The following is a 22,744-nucleotide window of genomic DNA, read 5'->3' as shown; positions in this document are numbered from 1 at the left end:
TAAGTAGGAGTTATTTCTAATTACTTTTTATGTAAGGGCATTATGGGGAATTATTGTAACCCTAACCCTAAAACTCCCTATTTAAGGGATAGGTATGAATGAAATAGGTAAGCTTTGAGATTTTAGAATAACCTAGTCTAAATAGGTTGGGATCACCTCTTGATCCCGAGTTTAGGGTTTACTCCAAAAATCCAACCTATCATTCACCCTCCATTGCCATCCATCTTCACCCAAATTCATCCACCATCATCCCTACTAAGAAAAGGAGCTTCCTGCCCCTTTTCCGAGCCCAAAGAGGAGGTCTATCCTCCTTGTCGGCAGCAGCAGCAAGAGAGGCCCAATTCCTCCCTTACCAAGCAGCAAAGTGAGGATTTTTATCCTCAAATCTTGAGCAATTCCGGGTGCAACGTGGGAGCTGATCATCGCATCAAAGAAGAGGTATTAATCTATCCCAAACTCGTGTTTCAAGTTATTTAAGAAAGAAGGATTGCATTCTTAGCTAGAGCAGCAACAAAGAGGGCCAAACCCTCTTTGTCGTGACCAAGAAAAGAGAGCACCTTGCTCTAGCAAGGTCAGCATTGTTGTGGGGTCTTCTACCTAGCACAACAACTCGGTAGGACCCACAAAAGAGGATCTTTCCTCCTGGCCAAGCATTGGTTAAGGAGAAATACTCATACACAGACCCTTGACGTGAAGTGAGTAAATTCTGAGTGCTAGATTCACAAATCCCACGTCGTGTTACTCGATCCATGACCCGGGACCGTAACATATACGCAGTGCTATGGGATAGATTATGAGGAGACCTTCTCTCCTGTTGCAAAATTGAATTCGGTACGCATCATCTTATCTATTGTTGTTAACTCCTCATGGCCCTTCTATCAGTTGGATGTTAAAAATGCTTTTTTAAATGGTGATATCACTGAGGAAATTTACATGGTTCAACCACCTGGTTATGTGGTTGAGGGGGAGTTAGTATGACGGTTAAAAAAGTCTTTATATGGGCTTAAGCAGTCCCCTCGGGCATGGTTTGATAAATTTAGTCAAACACTCCTACGGTTTGGTTTTCATCGGTGCTCAGTTGATCATTCCGTATATTATAAAGATACGGTCAAAGGGAAAATATTATTGGCCGTATATGTTGATGATATTATCTTAACCGGTGATGATGCTTTGAGCATATAAGAGGTGAAACAGATGATACGTCAGGAATTCAAGACTAAAGACCTTGGTATGCTTAAATATTTTTTGGGTATAGAAGTTCTTCAATCCAAACATGGGATAATATTGTCTCAAAGGAAATATTTCTTGGATCTCCTTGAAGAAACAGGAATGAAGGGTTGTAGACCAGTTGACACACCTATGGATACAACTGTAAAATTATGTTCCACAAATGAAGAAGATATTGATATTGGCAAATACCAAAGACTCGTGGGAAAACTGATTTATCTCACGGTAACTAGGCCAAACATATCATATGTTGTAAGTGTGGTGAGTCAATTCATGCACAAACTACAAATTACCCACTGGTAGGCTTTAGGGAGAATATTACGTTATCTAAAAGGAGCTCCAGGAAGAGGATTGATGTATAAAAAACATGGGCACTTCAACATAGAAGGCTTCTCAGATGCAGATTGGGCTGGATCTCCTGATGATAGAAAATCTACATCAGGATATTGTACTTTGGTCGGGGGAAACTTGGTTAATTGGAAAAGTAAGAAGCAAAATGTGGTTGTAAGATCTAGCGCCGAAGCAGAATACAGAGCTATGGCCCATACCGTTAGTGAACTTTTATGGATTAGGACCCTTCTTGCCGAACTAGTTTTTTATAAAAAGGGGTCCATGAATCTGCATTGTGATAATCAAGCAGCCATTCATATCACTTCAAATCTAGTTTTTCATGAAAGAACTAAACACATTGAGGTGGATTGTCATTTTATACGGGAGAAGTTTCAAGCAGGAATAATCTCTCTCAAACATGTGTCATCTCAAGAGCAAGTGGTTGATATTCTTACTAAACCTGTTATATCTAAAATCTTATCGTTTATATGTGGCAAGCTGGGTATTTATGATGTCTTTTCTCCTCTAGCTTGAGGGAGAGTGTTAGAAGATGGGCTCAAGCCCACAAGCTCAAGACAAGAAGCCCACACGTCAAAGGAGTGGCATATGTGTAAAATATGGTACTTTCCATAAAGATGGCATAGAAGTGTAAATATGTGTTCCTTTTATGTCTTTTGTTTTATCAAGTTGTAGCCCTAAGGGTATTGTAAAACTATAAATAAAGGCATTAGCTAAGAGGTAGGGCATTGAAGCACTCTCCTCTCTTTCCACAAATTCGTCCAGCCCTCATTTTTCTTTCTGACGCAACCCTCTTCTCCCTTAATCCAAACTCTCTTCTTCCACGTTCTTCTTCTTCTCTTCTCCTTCTCTCTTCTTCTTCTTCTTCTTTCTTGTTGATCTAAAGTTCCTTTTATGAGATCCTAAATTCTACACAATCAAAGTAGTATCACAACAGGAAAAGAAAGTCCAATGTATGATAGAGTTTAAGGACAATTGGTATAAAAGAAACACAAAATGCAATAGGGGGAATGACAATTGTGTGGGATAAGGATAAGGTAGAATTCATTCAAGACAACATAGGGGAATTCTCAATTATAGTCCACCTCACCCAAAAGTTGATAGATTTTAATGGGCAGCAATTCTAGTTTATGGAGCTTCCCACAACATGCAGTAGAGCCTTTGGAATGAACTTAGAAGCAAATTGATATATGGCAGCTCACATGTACTTTTTAGGGACTTCAGCATAATTAGGTCCTGCAATGAGAGCTCAAATGCACCTACTAGAAAAAATGCATCTAGATAATCTTTTCAAAATTCATAAAAAATAACAGGCATGCTGACATACCAGTTGAAGGAGCCTCCTTTACATGGACTAATCAAATGTAAAACCAAAATTAACAAAAAATAATCAATTATTGGTCGTCAATCTTGGCTATATCCCTTTCCTCTATGAGCTAGAATAATATTGTCGAGACCAACTTCAGACCCTTCATCCATCCTCTTTGAAAGGAAATCACAATCATGGAGCCCCATGCCCTTTACGTTTGAGGAGATATGATTACTGGATGTTACATACATACTATTTCATTGGGAAGATGGAATAAAATCAACCAACATGCTGCTTAGGTCTGAAGCTTGCCAAGAAGCAGAAAATATGTAGATGGAAGATAACAAAAAGGTGTCAAAGCAAGTTTGAAACTATTGCACCGAAAAAACCATTTTTATGTTAGATCCAAAAAAAAAAGATGTGCATGAAGCATGGATCATATAGAGCTGTTACTGAGAGATACATGGAAAGAAAGATTTGGATAACACAATCTCACAAGAAAGAGTTTAATGTAAATAGAGATGGACAAAGGTTACCATTAATGTCTATTTTGTTCCGTCGGTAACAAAAAATCTTGGTGAAAATTGGTTGATTAAGGAGGCTGAGGAATAGGGTAAAACGAGAAGATGCTTGGTGGTGGTGAAGAACATGGTGATGGTGTTGTTGAAATAGGTCATCCTACGGCAAAGTCCAAGAGTTTTCCATCTCTATTGATTTGTAAGAGAAGACAGGATAAACAAACTGGCGACTTGGAGAGGAAGAGGAGGATTGGAGTCTGGAGGAGAGTGGATAAGCTCAAACCTTTTCTGAAGACTCCCTGTCATCCTCGAATGCCTGAAGTTGCAGTCATTTAAGTTACTGAGCCGGCTCTCTAGCTTGTGAATAGAACCGAGGCTCGGTCGAGCTTAACTTGTGTAACTATACAAACAAAACCCCAATCTCAAATTCAATTCGAGATTGGGATGGGTAGAGCTGAGCTTGAACTGTTCGTGAACCGGCTCAGTCTAATGCCACCCCTAGGTTGGAGTTCTTAGAGACTCTTACATTGTAATTGATCATCGCTAACTTCTCATCTTCTACATTCCTTTGTCTCGCTTTCTTCGTAATATTCACTTTATTTGGCTTTTGTTTTTGCTTGTGTTGGATGATGGGCTCAAACCCATACAACCAAAGAAGGCCCACAAGTCCAAGTGTATTAGAAGATGGGCTCAAGTCCATAAGACCAAGGAAGGCTCACACATCCAAGAGAGGTAGAAGATGGACTCAAGCCCATTGACCAAGGAGAAGGTTCATAGACACACAAGTGATGACATGATGGTAAATAAAGAGTTATCTCATAAAGATGACATTGATATAATTTGTTTCAGTTTCAGGGGTATTATTATAATATTATAATCTTATTCATCTATAAATTGAGCCTCGGGGGGAGGGTTAGGACACAAGTTCATAACATCTTTCTTCCTCCTATTTTCTCCCAATATATCGTCTCCCCTTTTCTCCATGAGCTCAATCCATGGAGTCTTGAAAATCAACAAGGTATCAATGGAATAGGGAAATATTTGAGATGGAAAAGGAGAAGAAGATGGAGAAGAAGACGAGGAAGAAGAAGAAAAAGAAAAAGAAAAAGCAAAAAGAGGAAGTTTCTCGTTTTTCCTTTAGTCTTCTTTCCCAATTCTTGTTTTTCATTGGAATTTTAACTCTGTTAACGTATGTTTAATATAAAAATATATGTACCGTTGGAAAAATATTTGACTTTAGTTTCCAACTCAAAAAGAATCATTAATATCATATTTTTCTAGAAAGAGAAATCGACATCTGAAGCAAGAAAGGTCAAGGAGCGGAAAAGTTTCATGCAACTGCAGAAAGCTTCAAAATTTGAGCTGTTTTATGCCATCAAGAATGAGGCTTTATAATGAGAATTATATATCATTTTTTTTTTATGTAAGTCTCTTTTCTTATCTTTTCAACCAATTATCAAATTGAGTTTTATATACAGAGATATCGATCTCAGAAGAGTTTATGGTCATGCTGGCCAAAGGAGAAAGAGTACTCAGTTTGGCCAGATTACGGATTCCAAAATCTATCAGATTATTTATCTCAAAATAATTATATTTTATGAAGAGAAGTTATACTTGGATGAATAACATTTAAATCTAGTTTCATAAGGAGAATATTTCATGTCAATATGATCTATATTTAAGGAGATTCGCATCGGAAGAATCAAAGGTCATGCCAGTATCCTGTGGCATGCGAAGAGCCGAATTTAACCCGATTTGTTTTATTAACTTTTTTAGTTGATGTTATTGATAACAATGTCAATAAAGTATCTCATGATCTGTCCTTGAAAAGTTTTTGTTTGTTAGTTAAAAATATCTAGAAAAAATCTTCAGAAGATCCTCTTATTTTTCATAAACTTTCATTGATTTTTGCCTAAAGATTTCATAAAAAAGGCAAAAAAAATGGTGTCTTATTTGATTGCTAAGTTGGAACCAATTGAAGGAAGAAACTACCTTAATTAGAAAAAATTTCCAACCACGAATTTTGTGAGATTTTATGGTATTTTGAAAGATTACAAAGAATTTGATTTGGAATTCATGCCTAAAAAATTAAGGCAAGAAAAGTTTGAAATATTTTTTGGTGAAGTGGCACCATTTCACAAAGGAAGAGCTTCCTTGAATTATTTTTTGGAAATCGGTTGTTTAAGGAAAGTTCCTCTCTTCTTTGATCTCAAACTTATTTGATATCTCTTTGGTTCTATGTGATTTATCTAGCTTGCTTCAATCTCAAGTTTCCTTTGGGATTAGCACTTGAGTTTGCAATATATTTGTTGACTTCAAGTTGGGATCATTGATATTACCTCCCAGCTTGAGGGGGAGAATAGATGGAGAAGTGTGAAGAATGAGCACATTGGAGATTGTTTGATTTATTGATTGTCAAATGACACTTAGTTCAACTTATTATTGGCAGTCTATTTTTCGGCTTGACTCACTTACTCACTGTCAAAGCTACTATTTGCTATCTGCTACCGGCTTGACTCTGCCTTGATTATTACTCTAGATTATTATTTTGAAGTATTGGAAACTTATTATTTGGTGCAACTTCCTTATTTAGTGATGGACTATCTACTAATTATTTTATGGATTTTTTTTAAAGATTTTCATTATTAAGTATTTTTTATTTGGACCTAAGCCCATTTTATCTACTGCTATTGTGTCTATTTGCTTGAGACATTATTATTGGACTTCTCTGTTGTTGATTGTCACAACATTGATTATTCTGATGAAGAAGAAAGCACATGGTAGCCTTAGAATATTATTTTCCGGAGATTATCCTTTACCCTTATTTGGTACATTTACTCCTACCATTTGAGAGTTAGTGCCATGTGGAGGGACATTGTGATGAAGGAGTTTATTACTACACTCTTGAGCAATGCCTATAGACCCACTACCTACAGAGGATAGGAGTGTGTCCAACATCCAGTGTGAGTCAAGTCTATTATTCATCCAAGAGGTATTTTTTTAGCTACGCTGAGAAAATGGGTAAACTCAGTGCCCCACAATACGACTACTTTTCCACTTGTAAAATTGAGTGGATAATATTTTTAACTATGACCATTTGATTGAAGTATGGAGCGACGTCTTACATCTAGAAGTGATTTTACTCTCTCTTATATTATGCCAGTTGGGTCTCTTGGAAAAGAACAAAGGGACCACCAACTTGAGGGGGAGTGTTGGAAGATATGATAGATTGTCATTTTATACGGGAAGATCCTATACATCATTTAAGCAAGTTGGGAGTTCATAAGATTCTCTCACCCCAAACTTGAGGGGGAATGTTGGAAGATGGGCCCAAGCCCACACAACCAAGGAAGACCCACACGTCTAAGTGTGTTAGAAGATGGGCTCAAGGCCATAAGAACAAGGAAGGTCCACATATCCAAGAGAGATAGAAGATGGGCTCAAGCCCACTTACCAAGGAGATGGCCCACAGGTTCACAAGTGATGACATGATGGTAAATCAAGAGTCATTTCAGAAAGATGGTATTGATGTAATTATTTTAAGTTTTAGGGGTATTATTATAATATTATAACTTTATATACATCTATAAATTAAGCCTCAGGGAGGGTTAGGACACAAGTCTATAACCTCTTTTTTCCTCTTATTTTCTCCCAATATGTCATCTCCCCTTTTCTCCCCTTTTCTCCATGAACTAGACCAGTTATAGCTTGAAAGGATTTCATTGAGTGATAGGCTGAGCGAGGCTGCTCACTTCATAAGGGGATAAGTACATCGAGTGTTGCACCAACATGTTGTTAATATGATGCAAGGATTTCACATAACCAAGAAGAAACACACGTTGTGGATCTCATCCTAGATCAGAATATCCTTACATAGATACTTCTAGCATTCGTAACATTACATCAAGTAACTACTATTTTTAGGAAGTTGCCATAATTCAAAATAGGAACATTTCTTCTCTTTGACAAATAAATCAAGGAAAACTTCTGAAAATAAGATGATCTTCTAAAGAATCTTTCAAATATTATTAATTAAAAAATAGAAACTTTCCAAGGGTATATCATGAGATACTTTCTTGATATTTTTGATTAATAACAACAACTCAAGAAGTGAAGCAAAAAATTTAGCTTAAATTCGGATCTTCATATGTAATAGGATACCAATCTGACCTTTTCTTCTTTCCATGAGGATATCTCTCCCTAGAAGGATCGGATTGAGAAATGGTTTATTGGGATAGAAAGTAGACTCACATAGCTTTCTTTTGAGATATAATTCTCAATATAAATCCTTAGTAATTTTGGTACAAATCATTCAAGAGTTTGAGGCTTTCAGTTGCTATACGAAACTTTTTTGCTTCAGATGTTGATTTCTCTTTCTATAAAATCTGATTTCAATATTTATTGTTGTGCTAGAAACTCAACTCAAAGTTATTTCCAACAATATATAGTTTTCCATAGGAAACATATGGTATGGGAGTGAAAATCCATTTTAAAACAAGGAATATGAAAAGAAGACTAAAGAAAAATGAGAAACTCTTCTTTTTTTCTTTTTCTTCTTCTTCTTCCCTTTCTTCTCCATCTTTTTCTCCTTTTCCATCTCAGATTTTTACCCACTCTAATACCATGTTGATTTCTAGGGCCAACACATAAACACAAGAGATCTCAAGGGAAAGCGAGAAGAGAGGAACTCTAGCTCTTCGGAGAGAGGAGAGAAGAAACCAAGGGAGAGAAGTATATGGACAAATTTGATCCGAGAGGAAGAGGCTCGAATATGGTTATGGACCTAGTCCAAACCCTCCCTCTTAAGCTCAATTTATTACTCATAAAAGTAAAATATTACACCTATACCCTAAACCCTAGTAAGAGAGAAGAAGAGACAAAAAACATAAACTAATTATATCAATGACATCTTAATTACATCATATCTTCCAACACTAGAAAAACACACTAACCGAATGGCTTAGAAACATTGATGATAGAGAGAAAACTCTTAGGTTACAATTGTTTGAGGCAGTGTCCAATCAACCTAGAATGATGTTCAACACAACAAACAAGCGAAGCCCAATTGGATGAAGTGAAGTCAACCATTTTATCGATAAGAGAGAGAAAACTCATTATTAAAGTCAGTTTCCCAGCTGACTACATGAACAGCCAATGAGTTGAAATGAGAAAATGAAAAAAACAAGTACGATGAAGAAGTTCATTCAATTGTATGGACTCTGATTAATCGTCTAGTGAAGACAAAAGGCATTGGAAAGATCCATTTGATGAATTGTCTTGAATGACCAACCTGAGGAAGTCAATTGCCCAAGAGAGAGAAGAGGTACTGTGACAATCTGTTCCATCATTCATTAGGCCTTAGAGATCACAAACCTAGTGGGAGGGGAGTGAATAGGGTTGTGTGCAATAATATAAATTTTAAACTTTTATTACTCAACCTATGTGTGGTTTTGTTCTTGATATGAAAAAAGCTCAATCAATAATAACTAATTCACACGGGGACACCACAATTTTTATAGTGGTTCACAACTTAGACTCAGCTTATCACACCCACTTCTATGGTGTTTGCACCTTAAAGTTGAGTTCACTATGTTGAAGTCCAATTACATCTACTTAACAAAGGCCATAAGGCCCAAGTTGCACTAGTGGCCACAAAGGGACTGATGCCACTCAATTAGCCTCACTGGCCGATTTTACAATATTCCATTGCAAGTGTTTATAACAACTAACTAGGCGACACAAGCCTCAACCCATAAAAGGCTTTTTTAGCTCACTAAGCTACACAAGCTTAGACTCACTAAGAGATTTTCAATAACTCAACTATGATCCACAAACTTATACCTACAAAGGGATTTGTCACTCACTGGGCTACACAATCCTAGCCCACAAAAGGATTTTCCACCAAAAACCCCACTTACAAAGGCTTTGCAATATATTATGAGTTTTCTCTTGGACTTGACTACACAAGGCTTGTTCAATTACAAGAACAAGGAGTACTTGCTTTGTAGTTGTTGAATTTAGGACCCCATGACTGAAATCTAGAGCAAGGTGAGAGAGGGAGAAAAAGAGAAGGAGAGAGGGAGCTCTTGGGTAGAGAGGAGAAAAGAGAAAACAATAAAAAAGAGTTTAGACTAGAGAAGAATACTTCATGAGTTAAGAAGTGGAGAACTACTTTGCTTGATCATAATTCAAGTACATGAACCTCTATTTATAGTAGAGGAAAGTGGTAGAGTCCAAATACAATTAAATTACCTTGTCCCAATTACACCCAAACTCTAACACTTCAAGATAAGTCCTAGCATAATTAAATAACTCATCATAACTAGAAGACTAACATAACTACAACTAAAAATATTCTATGAAGTACATGATCATATGATAAGGATGCCAACTCGTGGTTATCATGGTGGGTCCCACTTGATCTTCCAACTCATGTGATAAAGATGTCAGTTCATGGTTATCATCATGGGTCCCACTTGATTGCCAAATCTTCCAACTCATGCCAGCTTGTGTGGTGACTCATCATGCCACCTCACGTGATCATGGTGGGTCCCACCAACTTGTGTAACCATGGTGGGTCCCACTTTGTAACACTCCCCCTCAAGCTAGGGGTGAGAAAACATCGTAAACGCCCAGATTGCTATAGATGGTGGACAAGATCTTATGAGTGACTGGTTTGGTGAGAATGTTTGCAACTTTATGTTTGAGAGATAATATGCTGATTTGGAATTTCTCTCCTATGAAATGTCAGTCTACTTCATTGTGCTTTGTTCTCTCCTGGAAAACTGGATTTGAGGTGATATGTATTGCTGCCTGATTATCGCAATGTAGATATTAGGGGCTTCATTATAGAATACCAGTTCAATGAGAAAGGATTTGATCCATAAAAAGTTCACTAACTGTGTGTTCTATTGCCCTGTATTCTACTTCTGCACTAGACCTTGCAATTACATTCTGCTTCTTGCTTCTCCATTTAACCAAGTTCCCTCCAACCATTGTACAATATCCCGAAGTAGATTTTTTGTCATCCGGGAATCCGGCTCAGTCTGCATATGAGAATCCTTCTATGTTGAAGTGACCATGGTTCTTATAGAGAAGCCCTTTTCCTGGAGCTAATTTCAAATATCACAATATTCTTTCCAGTGCTTTCTAGTGACTGAATTGTGGTTTGTGCATGTATTGACTCACCACACTTACTGCATATAATATATCCAACCTTGTTACACAAAGATAAATGAGTTTCCTCACAAGTCTTTGATATTTTCCAACATCCACATCATCTCCAGAATCTACAGGCAATTTTGTATTTGAATCCATAGGGGTTTTTGCTGGTCTACCCCCCATCAATCCTGTCTCCTCCAGTAGATCAAGGACATACTTCCTTTGAGATAGTACAATCCCATGTTTGGACTGTAGTACTTTAATACCCAGAAAATATTTAAGTAGTCCAAGATCTTTTGTCTTGAATTCTACACTTATATTTTCCTTGGTTTCATGAATGCCCTTGGGATCACTACTGGTTAAGACAATATCATCAACATATACTACCAAAATTACTTTGCCTTTTGGTGTGTCTTTAATAAATACGAAGCGATCTACATAACATATGTGAAATCCGGCCTGTATGAGTGCTTGACTAAATTTATCAAACCATGCACAAGGAGACTGTTTCAGACCATAAAGGGATTTCTTCAATTGACATACCGACTCCCCCTCAACCACAAATCCAGGTGGTTGTTGCATGTAAATTTCTTCCTTGATATCCCCATTGAGGAAAAAAATTTCACATCAAGCTGATAGACCTACCAGGAAGAATTAGCGGCATGAGATAATAAAATACGTACCGAGTTCATTTAGGCCACCAGAGAGATTGTTTCCTCATAATCGATCCCATAACACTATGTATAACCTTTAGCAATGAGGCGGGCCTTAAGGCGAACAACGGACCCATCTGGATTGTGTTTCATAATAAAAACCCACTTACCACTGACAAGTTTCTTATCTGATGGAAGAGGAACTAGAGCCCATATCTGATTTTCATAGAGTGCCTACATTTCTTTGTCCATTGTCACCTTCCACTCTGGATGTTTTAGAGCCTCCTCATAGGACTGTGGGACTGAGATGGAGGAGATAGATGACAAAAATTGACACTATGAAGGGGATAAATGATGATGAGATACAAAATTGGATATGGGGTGAGAAGTAGAGGGCCTAGTGAAAGTTCTGGGTTATTTTTCTTAAGGCTATGGGACGAGTATCATATTGTGGGCCAAAAACAGCAGGAGAAGATGGACTTACCTTGGTGGGATCCATAAATTTTGTAGGTGTGGTGTTAGCCAGTGTGTTTAGGGGTTGAACAGTTTCCCAAGCACGGGGCACAATAGATCGAGGAGAGGCTGATCTTAAGAGAGACCTGGATAGCATTATCAGAGTAGTATGAAGAATCTTCAAAAAAAGTTACATCCCTAGACACAGGTAACCTTTGGAGAGTGGGATTATAGCAAATATAACCCTTCTATGTGTGAGAGTACCCTATGAAGATACATTTGATAGATTTTGGATCAAGTTTACTATGTTGTGGGGAGGTAATATAAACAAAACATGTACACCCGAAGACTTTCAAGGGAAATGAAAAAAGATCATCATGTGGTAGTAATAAGGAGTATGAGGATTTATTACCCCGAATGGAAGAGGGTAGCCTATTTATAAGAAAACATGCAATAAGAATGGTATGTGGCCAATAAAAGTATGTGACTTTCGTGGTATTCAGTAAACTGCGAGCTACCTCAAGTGGATGACGATTCTTCTGTTCTGCTATACCATTTTATTGAGGAGTGTAGGCACATGATGTTTGATGGATAATGCCATTCTCTTGACAAAAAAAATTCAAGGTCTCTAGAAGTATATTCTTTGGCATTATCAGACCGAAGTAGATTTTCTAACCCAATTGAGTGGAAAGAATTTAAATATGGATGGTATTTCCAAACGTTCTTAAAAAAGAAAAAGTCATGTGGTACGAGTAAAATCATCAATAAATGTAATAAAGCACTTGACTCGCGAAATATTTGAGACACTCAAGGGTCTCCATACATCTTTGTGGATCAATGAAATAGGAGCAACACTCTTAAGTTCTGGACGAGGTGAGTATGTAGTCCTCTGGTGTTTGCTCAGTTGACAGACTTCACAATTTAAATCTGACCTATCTTTAAAAGTTGGGAAAAGACGATAAAGAGATTGTCCGGATGGATATCCCAACCGATTGTGCCATAGACTTGTCTCAGTTTCATTGGTTGAAACGGTATTTATTTTTGGCACGTCTAGGTAGTAGAGCCCCTCTTGTTCACGGCCTCCACCAATCACTTGCTTCGTTATAAGATCCTGAAACACACAAGAAGTGGGTGAGAAGGTACTGGAGAAATTAAAATATTTTGTTAGCTGAGTAACAGATAAAAGATTCAAGGGAAAAGTAGGAACAAAACGAACATCTGTGAGTAGGGGTGCCATCGAGCCGAGCCGAGCCGAGCCAAGCCCGAACCTGCCTATGTTCGAGCCGAGCCTGATTTAAATATTTTGAACTCGAGCACAAGTCGAACCTAGCCTCGATCCTAAAATTGTTATCGAGCTTGAGCCCAATAATTTTAACCGAGCTAGAGCTTCAATATTCATTTAAAACTTTTCAAAAAATACATATCAAATAAATCTACATAAAATTGGGCATACATTTTACTTAAAATTGGGCATGAGCTCTACCTAAAATTGGGCATGACCTCTACTTAAAATTGAACATAAGGGTGGGATCAAATCCAGCTAAGTCTGAACCATCCTATGTTCGAGCCGAGCTTAATTTAAAGATTTTGAACTCGAGCTCGAGCTGACCTAGCCTTGAGCCTAAAATTTTAATCGAGCTCGAGCCTAATAATTTTAACCGAGTTTGAGCTCGAGCTCTAGCCGAGTTCGAGGTTAACCTATATTTAATACTCTACATAAAATATATGTCAAATAAATTATCTATAAAATTATGTATACATTTTTAAAACAAGAAGGATAGAGGAGGTTCGGGATTGAATCTCGATAATGGATTAGAACCCACCAATATTAATATTTTTTACCCCAAATATTGTCTGGCTTATTTTGTAATTTTTGAATCTGGTCATAAATTTACTATGGCCTCCTTAGTGCCCCTGATTGAAAATTTATATTCTAGGAAAAACTAAAAATGTTTTCCGATGATACACATTTCCAAAAAAAACCTTTAAATAAAATCCTATTACTATTAGAGACTTACTAGAAATTTACAAGAAATATTTTAAAATTTTCTTAGGAAAGTTAAATGGACCTCTTATTGCCTCTTCTAGGGAAATAAATAAAAATTAATAATCAATCTAACATATTACTATACTTATCGATAAATTTTTAATCAAATAAAATGTGAAAAAAAAATTGCTATGAAAATTGCCTCATGCTAAAAGTAGTATAGCAACAACTGTCAAATACTTATTCAAAATTTTTCTATACGGCTTTCTTGCCCATCTTGGCAAGACAATCTTATTTAGAAAATTATATGATTTTTTAATAAGAATTGCTAATTAGAAAAATGTTTCCAAAAAAATGAGGCACTAACGGTCCCTATATTTCTACTAAAAATGTTTTTTCAACATTTATTGAAAAAAACGCTAATAGTCTCTAGAAACATATATGTACTAAATTTTCTTTTCAAGTTCTTCAAGAGCCATGAGAAAGGGACAGAGATAATTTTTATTTTTTAGTTGTTTATGATCTCGACGTGTGACTTTCACATGTGCGAAATCATCTAGTGTGGGGTTTCACTGGTTTATGATCTCGCACGTGTGAGTTTCACACGTGCAAAATTGACTTCAAGCAAGGAAGGGACAGGGGAGGGGGGGGATTGTAGTAACTGTTTTCTCCCAACTTAGGTATCTCTTTGTACTCTGGTTTTTCGTCGTGACGTTGCGGCACCGGCGAGGACCTGTCATCGGCGACGGAGGTGGCGAAGAAATCGGAGGAAGAGAACTTTAGTTTGAGAGTCGTCAGCTATGGTAACAAATTTATTCGAGAGACAAGGAGAAACTGATTGGAGTAGATTTTTGTTACGTGTGAGAAGTTTGGAGGCCCATGAGTCAATTATCTAGGATGAAGAGGAGGCAAAGAGCATACCTAAAGCGGTGGTGGCAGCAGCAGTTGAGGAGGAGCTCTGAGAAGAGACTATCAATGTTTTTATTTTTTGGAATAAGTCATACTCATCATCGGTAAGGGTTTTCTTTTCTATTGATGTGGTAGACTGGTCCTCCTTTGTATCACTTACTAAGGCTTGATTAGCCTTCATCCAATCCAGTTTACCTTGGATTCTATAACATGTATCTGTAGTATGGCCATATTTCCCACAATGGGTGCATTCCTTGTAATAGCGTATATCTATGGTGTGGCCATATCTCACACACTGAGTGCATTCCTTGCCATCTGTTCTGACAAAACCATTCCTTCCACCTCTTCCTCATCCTCCATTATAATTTCTTCCATAGTGTCGCCTGCGGTTGGTTGTTGTTCCCCTATGCCCAGAGTACATAGCGGATGATACTTCAGTAATAGAAGAAGAAGAAGAAGAAGAGTCTGGAATACGAAGTGATGTGGCACATACATCATCAAAAGTGGAATAGCAGAGGCACTAAGGAATTGACTTGTAGCAACTTCGAGATATGGCTTAATGTTTGCGGAGGTAGGCTGAGCTATCTTTCATTCTTGAAGAAGGCCTCTAAAAGGAGCCAAATATTCATGGATATTTTCTCCTTGTTTAGTGTTGAACATTCTTTGGAGAATATCATATGACTTGTGTAAGTTGTCGGAGCTAGAATAGAACTTAGTACATGTCTCCCAAATTTGTTTAGCGGTATCGAGATGAATAACATTGTTGGAGACAGGTTCTTCCATGTTGTTGATGAGACAACTAATCACCAAAGTATCATTTTTTAACCACTTAGTATAAGAAATATCTTCTTAATCAATCGGTGGTCCAAGGTTGGTGAGGTAATTAAGTAGATCCTTTGTTATAAGGAACTGGCGAACCGATGTGGACCAACTCATAAAATTTGATACCCCTTGCAAGTGTATGATAGTAATCTTGAGAATATCACTCTTGTTTCCCATGTTTTCTTCAGCCATAAAAGACAATTCAATGTACAAAAAAAAATCTCAAAAATAATAATCACAAAACCGAGTAGAGTTATTCAACCAACTCGACTAATGGAGAGGCTTAGCATGGAAGCTAAGTAATCATATTTCTGAAATACAATGAATAAACAACCACTCATAATAGGCTCAAGAATAATTTTCTTTATCCGGAGATCTTGTTCCCACAAAATTATAACCTTTTATGCAAAAAATCTCAACATAAACCGATTTTCAGTCAAAAACTTTCAAACCGACAAAACTGCCTGAGTAAACTTCTTCTATGCATAAATCTCAATAATCTCATATGATGAAGACAACCATAAAATCATCTCTAAACCATATTTTAAATCCAAAAACCAAGAGTTTGAATTAATAATATCAAGAATAAAAAAACTTATCTCACAAACTTCAATCTTGCTTTACAAAGAGCCTTCTATGAGTAGATTTTGATCATAACTTCTTAGAGCATTCTCTTGACATAGGGATCCTAAATTTTATGCTCCAATACCATGTTGAATTTAAGACTCCATGACTGAAATCTTGAGCAAGGTGAGACAGAGAAAAAGCGAAGGAGAGAGAGAGCTCTCGGGTAGAGAGGAGAGAAGAGAAAAAAAGAAAAAAAGAAAAAAAGGGTTTAGGCTAGAGAGGAATACTTCACGAGTTGAGAAGGGGAGAAGTACTTTGCTTGATCATAATTCAAGTACATGAACGTCTATTTATAATAGAGGAAAGTGGTAGAGTCAAAATACAATTAAACTACATTGTCCCAATTACACCCAAACTCTAACACTTAAAGGTAAATCCTAGCATAATTAAATAACTCATCATAACTAGAAGACTAACATAACTACAACTGAAACTCTTCAATAAAACATATACTCCTAATAATATATGTAGTAGAGCGAGTAAGGATCGATCCCACGAAGAGTGATTAGTCTACTTTTATGCTCTGTGAACAAGGAGGGGGGGGGGGGGGGGGGGGTTGTGTATAACGAAAACACTAAAAAAAATAAACAACTTAGAAACAATTCAAATTAAAAGAATCGAAATCAATCAAGAGAACAAACCTTGGTCTAGGTCAACATCCACCATCAGAATTCCACAACTGATCATCGATGCAAACATATATCAATTCACACTTGAATATTCACCGTTGAAACTATCTTCTTATCTCTCATTTCGTAGTTAATTAGAGAACAAGCGATCCAATTAACCCTAACTACTAAACAACCCAAGACAAGAGCTAAAGGTTTAATCAAGCAGTAGCCTTAAGAATTAGAGAGATCGATGAAGCTAAACAACACAAGCACAAGCGGCTGCATTTAATTTAGTCCAACATTCTTCTCAAGATCTAATCATTTCTGACGCAGCAAATCATCAAATCTCGATTGCTTCACAGGTTAGAGAGATCAAACAATTACGGATTTGACAACTAACCTAGCAATAGATTGCAATGAATAATAAACTAGTAGGCCTTCTAGGAATTAAACAAGACAGTCATGAATGAAAATTTCAGAAGAACATCAGATACTTAAAACATAAATTGAATGATAAAAATAAATCAGATCTCACAGTTGTATTGATACCGAGGCTTCCGTTTCCTTTGACCAAGTCTGAAAGTTTAGCCACGCGAGGCCATGAAGAAATCTAAAGAGAAAAACTAGAGAAAAGAGAGAGGAAAAGCCGGATAAGAGCAAAATAGGGTCTGGGGTGCCGAACTCCTCTTTCTTTTCCTTTCTCCCCTTTTAGGGGTTTTCTTTTCGTGCATCCGGTTTAGGTCACTATGCTCATGCCTCAATTTCAAGCCCAATTTCGACCTAGATTCAGTCCGTATTGGTCAAAATGTAAAACATAAAAGTTATATAACGTTTTCTTTTAATTCTATATAATCTTGTATCATGTCTATCTGAACTTGGATGAGAGAATTATGCCCAGATTACGAATCAATGTCGAAACTGTCCAGAATAGCCCAATTAACTTCGTTTTGCACTTAGCGCTTTCATTCACATCCTAAATCAAAATATAAAAATAATGAGTATATTTAGATATCAAATACTTATAAAAGGCTAAGCATTAAGAGATAAAAATATGACATTTGGCATTCTCATCAGTTATCGTGGTGGGTCCCACTTGATCTTCGAACTCATGTGATAAGGATGCCAACTCGTGTGGTGACTCATCATGCCACCTCATGTGATCATGGTGGGTCCCATCACCTCGTGTAACCATGGTGGATCCCACTTTGTAACAGTAGTCTAGCATGTTATTTGCATCTTAATCGGCTAATACAGCCATAAGCACAAAGGTAAATTTGCACCCTCTCCTAGATGTGATTACCAAATATTATAGCATGGAGAAAACTTAAGTTGAAAATATGAATCTCCAATTGAAAATTATCAAGTCAATGAAATCATAATGATAAGAGTATTTGATATTATTGGAGATTTAAAATTTGAAGCATGGACATTTTATGTGTTGCACAAAAGATGATTTGAAGCTATAAGGAATCAAGCACAACACAAAGATCAAGCTAAGTCAATCAAGATGTATAAAATAAAAGCTCAAAATAAATTAGTTGGTTGTGGGAACTATGGAAGAGAGAGTGGAATCAAAATCTTTACCTCCAAAAATGATTTGAAAGTAATAATGGCTTGAATGGAAGTAACTCTTGGATGCTTTGAAGTATCTCACCTGTATTTCACTTATGATCTCACATGGCTAAAAATTCAAATAGGTTAGGAAGGCTATTTATAAGCTCAAAACCACCCCTAACTGTAATTAGGATGTTGGGGAGGCATTTATAAATCTCTCTTAATCGATTAAGAGTTTCGATGACTCTCTTTTGAAAATCCAAGAGCTCTTAATTGATTAAGACTTCCTTGATTCTAATAGATTTAGACTCTCTTAATCTATTAAGGCCAAAGGAATCTTAATCAAATACGAGGGCTCCAAAACTTGCAACACTTGGTCAATCCAATAAGGCAGAAATAGCTTCCTGCTTGATCAATTAAGAGGGTTTTGGGAAGTTGTTTTTGAGTTTCAAAACATTCTTAAACTTTTTAAAGACCCTTGTTATGATTTAAAAACCTATAGTATACTTATGTATTATTGTTTTGATTGCAGTATCTGAAAATCCATGTCCTAAATCTCTATACGTGGAAAAAAACAAAATCAATAGAAGTGGTGTGTTGGAAGATGGCCCTCGGCCCACATGACCAAGGAAGACCCACACGTCCAAGTGTGTGGAAGATGAGCTCAAGCCCATAGACCAAGGGGAAGGCCCATCGGCCCACATAGTGGTGGCATGACAGTAAATAAAGAGTTATCTCATAAAGATAGCATTGATGTAATTAGTTTAAGTTCCAGGGGTATTATTGTAATATTATAATCTTATTCTTCTATAAATTGAACCTCAGGGGGAGGGTTAGGACACAAGTCCATAACCCTTTTCTTCCTCCTGTTTTCTCCCCAGTATGTCGTTTCTCATTTTCTCCATAAAATAATCTATGGAGTCCTGAAAATCAACATTGTGAAATTGCTAATTTACTTAAAGCACTTAGTTTTAAGAGCTGCTATTCTTAGAGGTAGTTCACCTACAAAACTTGAGACAAAACTTGATTTGATGCATTGAGTCTTCTCTTATTTCTTGATCATTTGGATGTCAGGGAGGAGTCTTTCTATTACCTTTTCTTCTTGAAGCTTTCAAATACTTTTTTTTCTTCCTCTTGTGGGTTTGCTTCACTTGCTTCCAAAAAAATTCTTCTATCTTTTTTCACAAGGATTTCATGTAATTTGGGTATCTTTCTTCAAATTGGTTTTTTTGGCTCATTCAGATGCTCTGAACTTTTTTTTCTCCTTGTTCTTTCCTTATTTTCACATTTTGACCAGCCAAGGCACAAATCCAAACTAGGAATTTGTGTACACTTAGTTCGAAGAACATGGTTAGCCACAAGTATTTATTCTAATGAAAACATGGTGAAATAAGATTTTAAGACCAATATTCTCTCCATACCATCTATCTTGAAGGATTAAAGAGAAGAAAATTGAAGACTGTTTGACCCATCCACAGTCATCCAAACAACATGTTCTAGAAAAGTTGTAGTAGGAGATCGAAGATTTGTCCAAGATAGACCTCCAAAACCTATAAGTGACCTATATATGAAATTAACAATTCTGCCATTTCAAGCACAAAAACTAAGGTCTAATGCTCATAGAGGATCCAAATTTTCTTAAGGAACTGATTTCATAAACCAATGTGCCTAGTGAGGATCTTTTACACATTCAAAAACTAATCTCACTAATATCCTCAATACTCCATGAGATTGTCTATCAACTCAAGCCATCTATCACATCTCACTAATTTTATGATTTGGGTGCATCCAAAGATACTTCATAACACCAATCATCATTCAAAATTTCCAAACTCAATTAAACATGACAAGGGAATTTACGTCAAGAAAGCTCATGCCCATACACTTCAAATATCAAGTTCTTTTCACTTTTTCTCTTGACTCAAAATTTAATGTCAAGGTGGGATGATTCATGTTTTCCAAATCACCTATGATAACTCATATCTAATGCTCATGGGGAAATCACATAAAATTTTCTTCAAATTTATGTGTGGGTGGTTTCTAGATTCCATTTTTATGTGTAGACAAATCTAAATTGCATTTAGCAAACACAAATAACAATTTAAAGCACATCTAGACATCTTTTAAAAGTGTTGCTATCAAGAATATAATTTCTTATCATGTTCATGAGCAACTCTTGGCTTTCCAGCCTTGGTTAGTATTTTTTTTTATTCTAGCTTAAATTGTTTGTACCTTGCCTTTCTAAGAAATATTTTCCTCATATTAAGCGTGGTTTGTGTAACCCCACACCGTAGACAAAGAGGTATCCTAAGTAGTCATATTTCTGCCCCTTCTTTGATACTAAAGGATATAGAACCTATGCATTATAATTTTTGAGCTCAAAGTCTAGCTCGTAAACCAATTCAACAACATAATGCCCAATCTTTACTTCCCTCACCATGTAGCCATGAGAGAATAACTATTTCCTAGTTATCATTTTTCAAGTTTGAGAACCAAGTTGACTCCATGCATCAAAATGACTAAACAATTACTTAAAAAGACTGAGCGTGTCGTTTTCAGCTATATGATGAGCTTCTCAAGACTTTGGATGACTATGTTACTTCAAATTCCATTTGACTTGGGCTACTTCACATTTTCAAGTTTAAGGAGCACCTAATGCATATTCAACAATGACAAATAGTTTTTCAAAATTCATTTTGAACCAAATATTAGAATTCAACTTACATAATTCACATCCGAGCAAATCACCAAGGTATGGAGTGGCCGTTTCAGCTCATGGTTTTTTTCTTGAAATTCTACTTATGTCATATACTTATACAATTCAACAAAGTGATTAAGATCAAATCAATTTCACTTGTTTGGGGGAACTATTTTCAACAATTCAACTTTTGACAAAGGGATATAAAATATTTTTTTAATTTCAAAAGTTCTTAACTAGTAGCACTAACAAGTTGACTCAACTATTTGGGCATGTGATTTTGATTCATTTTAAATTTATTTTTTCCTCAATATGGAAACCAAGTGCAACAATATGAATGGTCTAGGAGTGCAACCAATTTCGAAAATTTGAGTCAACATCCTCATCATTCTAATTTCAAGCTTGGTTACAATAAATATAAATCTTTGATCTTATAACCAATTTGCATCTCCAAGAGGACCAACTCCCAGTGGTCAAACTTCTCAAGCTTAAAGGATATTAAATTTTGGAATAAGGTTTGAACTTGGAAATACTCCTGACAATTGTGCAGTAAAATTTCATTGGGCCCTCTACATCTACACATGCTTCATACAACTACACACAAACTACCATATGCAATCAATGAAAGATCTAGCTCTTCTGAGCATTTAACTATTATAGTACTAAAGTTAGAATTACTCTGGTCAAAGGGAGAATTTAATGATTTTAAACTCAAGTATACACTCTAATAATTCTTCTATTCTTTGTAGGAATATCTTCACTATCATCTTCTCAATTGCTTTTCTCTTCTTCCCCTCCTTCATTGTCTTCTCCATTCTCTTCTTTTTCACCTTCTACTTCTTCATTTCCTGCATTTTCCTCATTTCTAACTTCTTTTTCATGCACTGCCGACTGAGGTGGCTTAGTGGCCGCTCTTTAATTTTTCAGATGGTCCCACCTCATCTGGTCTAAGTTATGCCCTTTAGCATGTGTTTCCACTTTCCTCAACAACTTCTGCAATCTGCTATGGAAGACCTCAAAGTGGTTGGAGGTCATAGGAGTGGATGGTGTCTCAATTGGTCTTTTTTCTATTTTCACGGAGGTGGGTGCAAATTTTCTCTTTCTTCTTCATGATTTTTTGTGGTTGTGAGCTATTTCTTGATGTTTTTTTTTTTTTTTTTTTTTTGTGTTCCTTCAATGCTAATGACAATGGCTTTTTATACAAACTTGTCCACTTTCTCCATTTCCTACATTTTCCTCATTTCTAACTTCTTTTTCATACACTACTGGTTGACTTGTCTTAGTGACCACTCTTTCTTTTCTCATATAGTCCCTCCACATTTGTTCTATATCATGCCCTTTAGCATGTTCTCCACGTTCCACAACAACCACCTCAACATGCTATGGAAGATCTCAAATTGACTGGAGGTCATAGGTGTGGAGGGTGTCTCAATGGATCTTCTCTCTATTTCCATGAGGTGAGTGCAATTTTTCTCTTTCTCCTTCATGATTTTTTGTGGTTGTGAGCTATCTCTTTGATGCATTTTCATTTTTTGTCTCCTTCAATGCTAATGATAATGGCTCTATTCACAAACTTGTCTAATTTCTCCAATTCTCATTTTGGGGCCAAGAAAATGGTGAGGATCCACCCATGTGCTATTTTCGTATTCCTCTTTTACCTACTATGGAAAATTGAGTCAATAACCTACATTCCAAAATTTATCTCTTCTCCTCCAAAATTTATCATTTCTCCTCTCTTCAATAACTGCAAAAGTATTATATTGACAAGTGACATGCATAGTCATTTTTGCTAGCCACAATGTGCTAAGCCACTGAAAGTAAGCTTTTGTCAATTTTATTCATCTTGTTCACATGGAACTTCATGTCC

This window comes from Aristolochia californica, unplaced genomic scaffold, assembly GCF_029961685.1.
Source record: "Aristolochia californica isolate CCGP_79_NKW_82.1479 unplaced genomic scaffold, dmAriCali1.0.hap1 SCAF_6, whole genome shotgun sequence".
In the NCBI taxonomy this organism is placed as follows: Eukaryota; Viridiplantae; Streptophyta; class Magnoliopsida; order Piperales; family Aristolochiaceae; genus Aristolochia; species Aristolochia californica.
Note: the sequence above shows the minus strand (reverse complement) of the source record.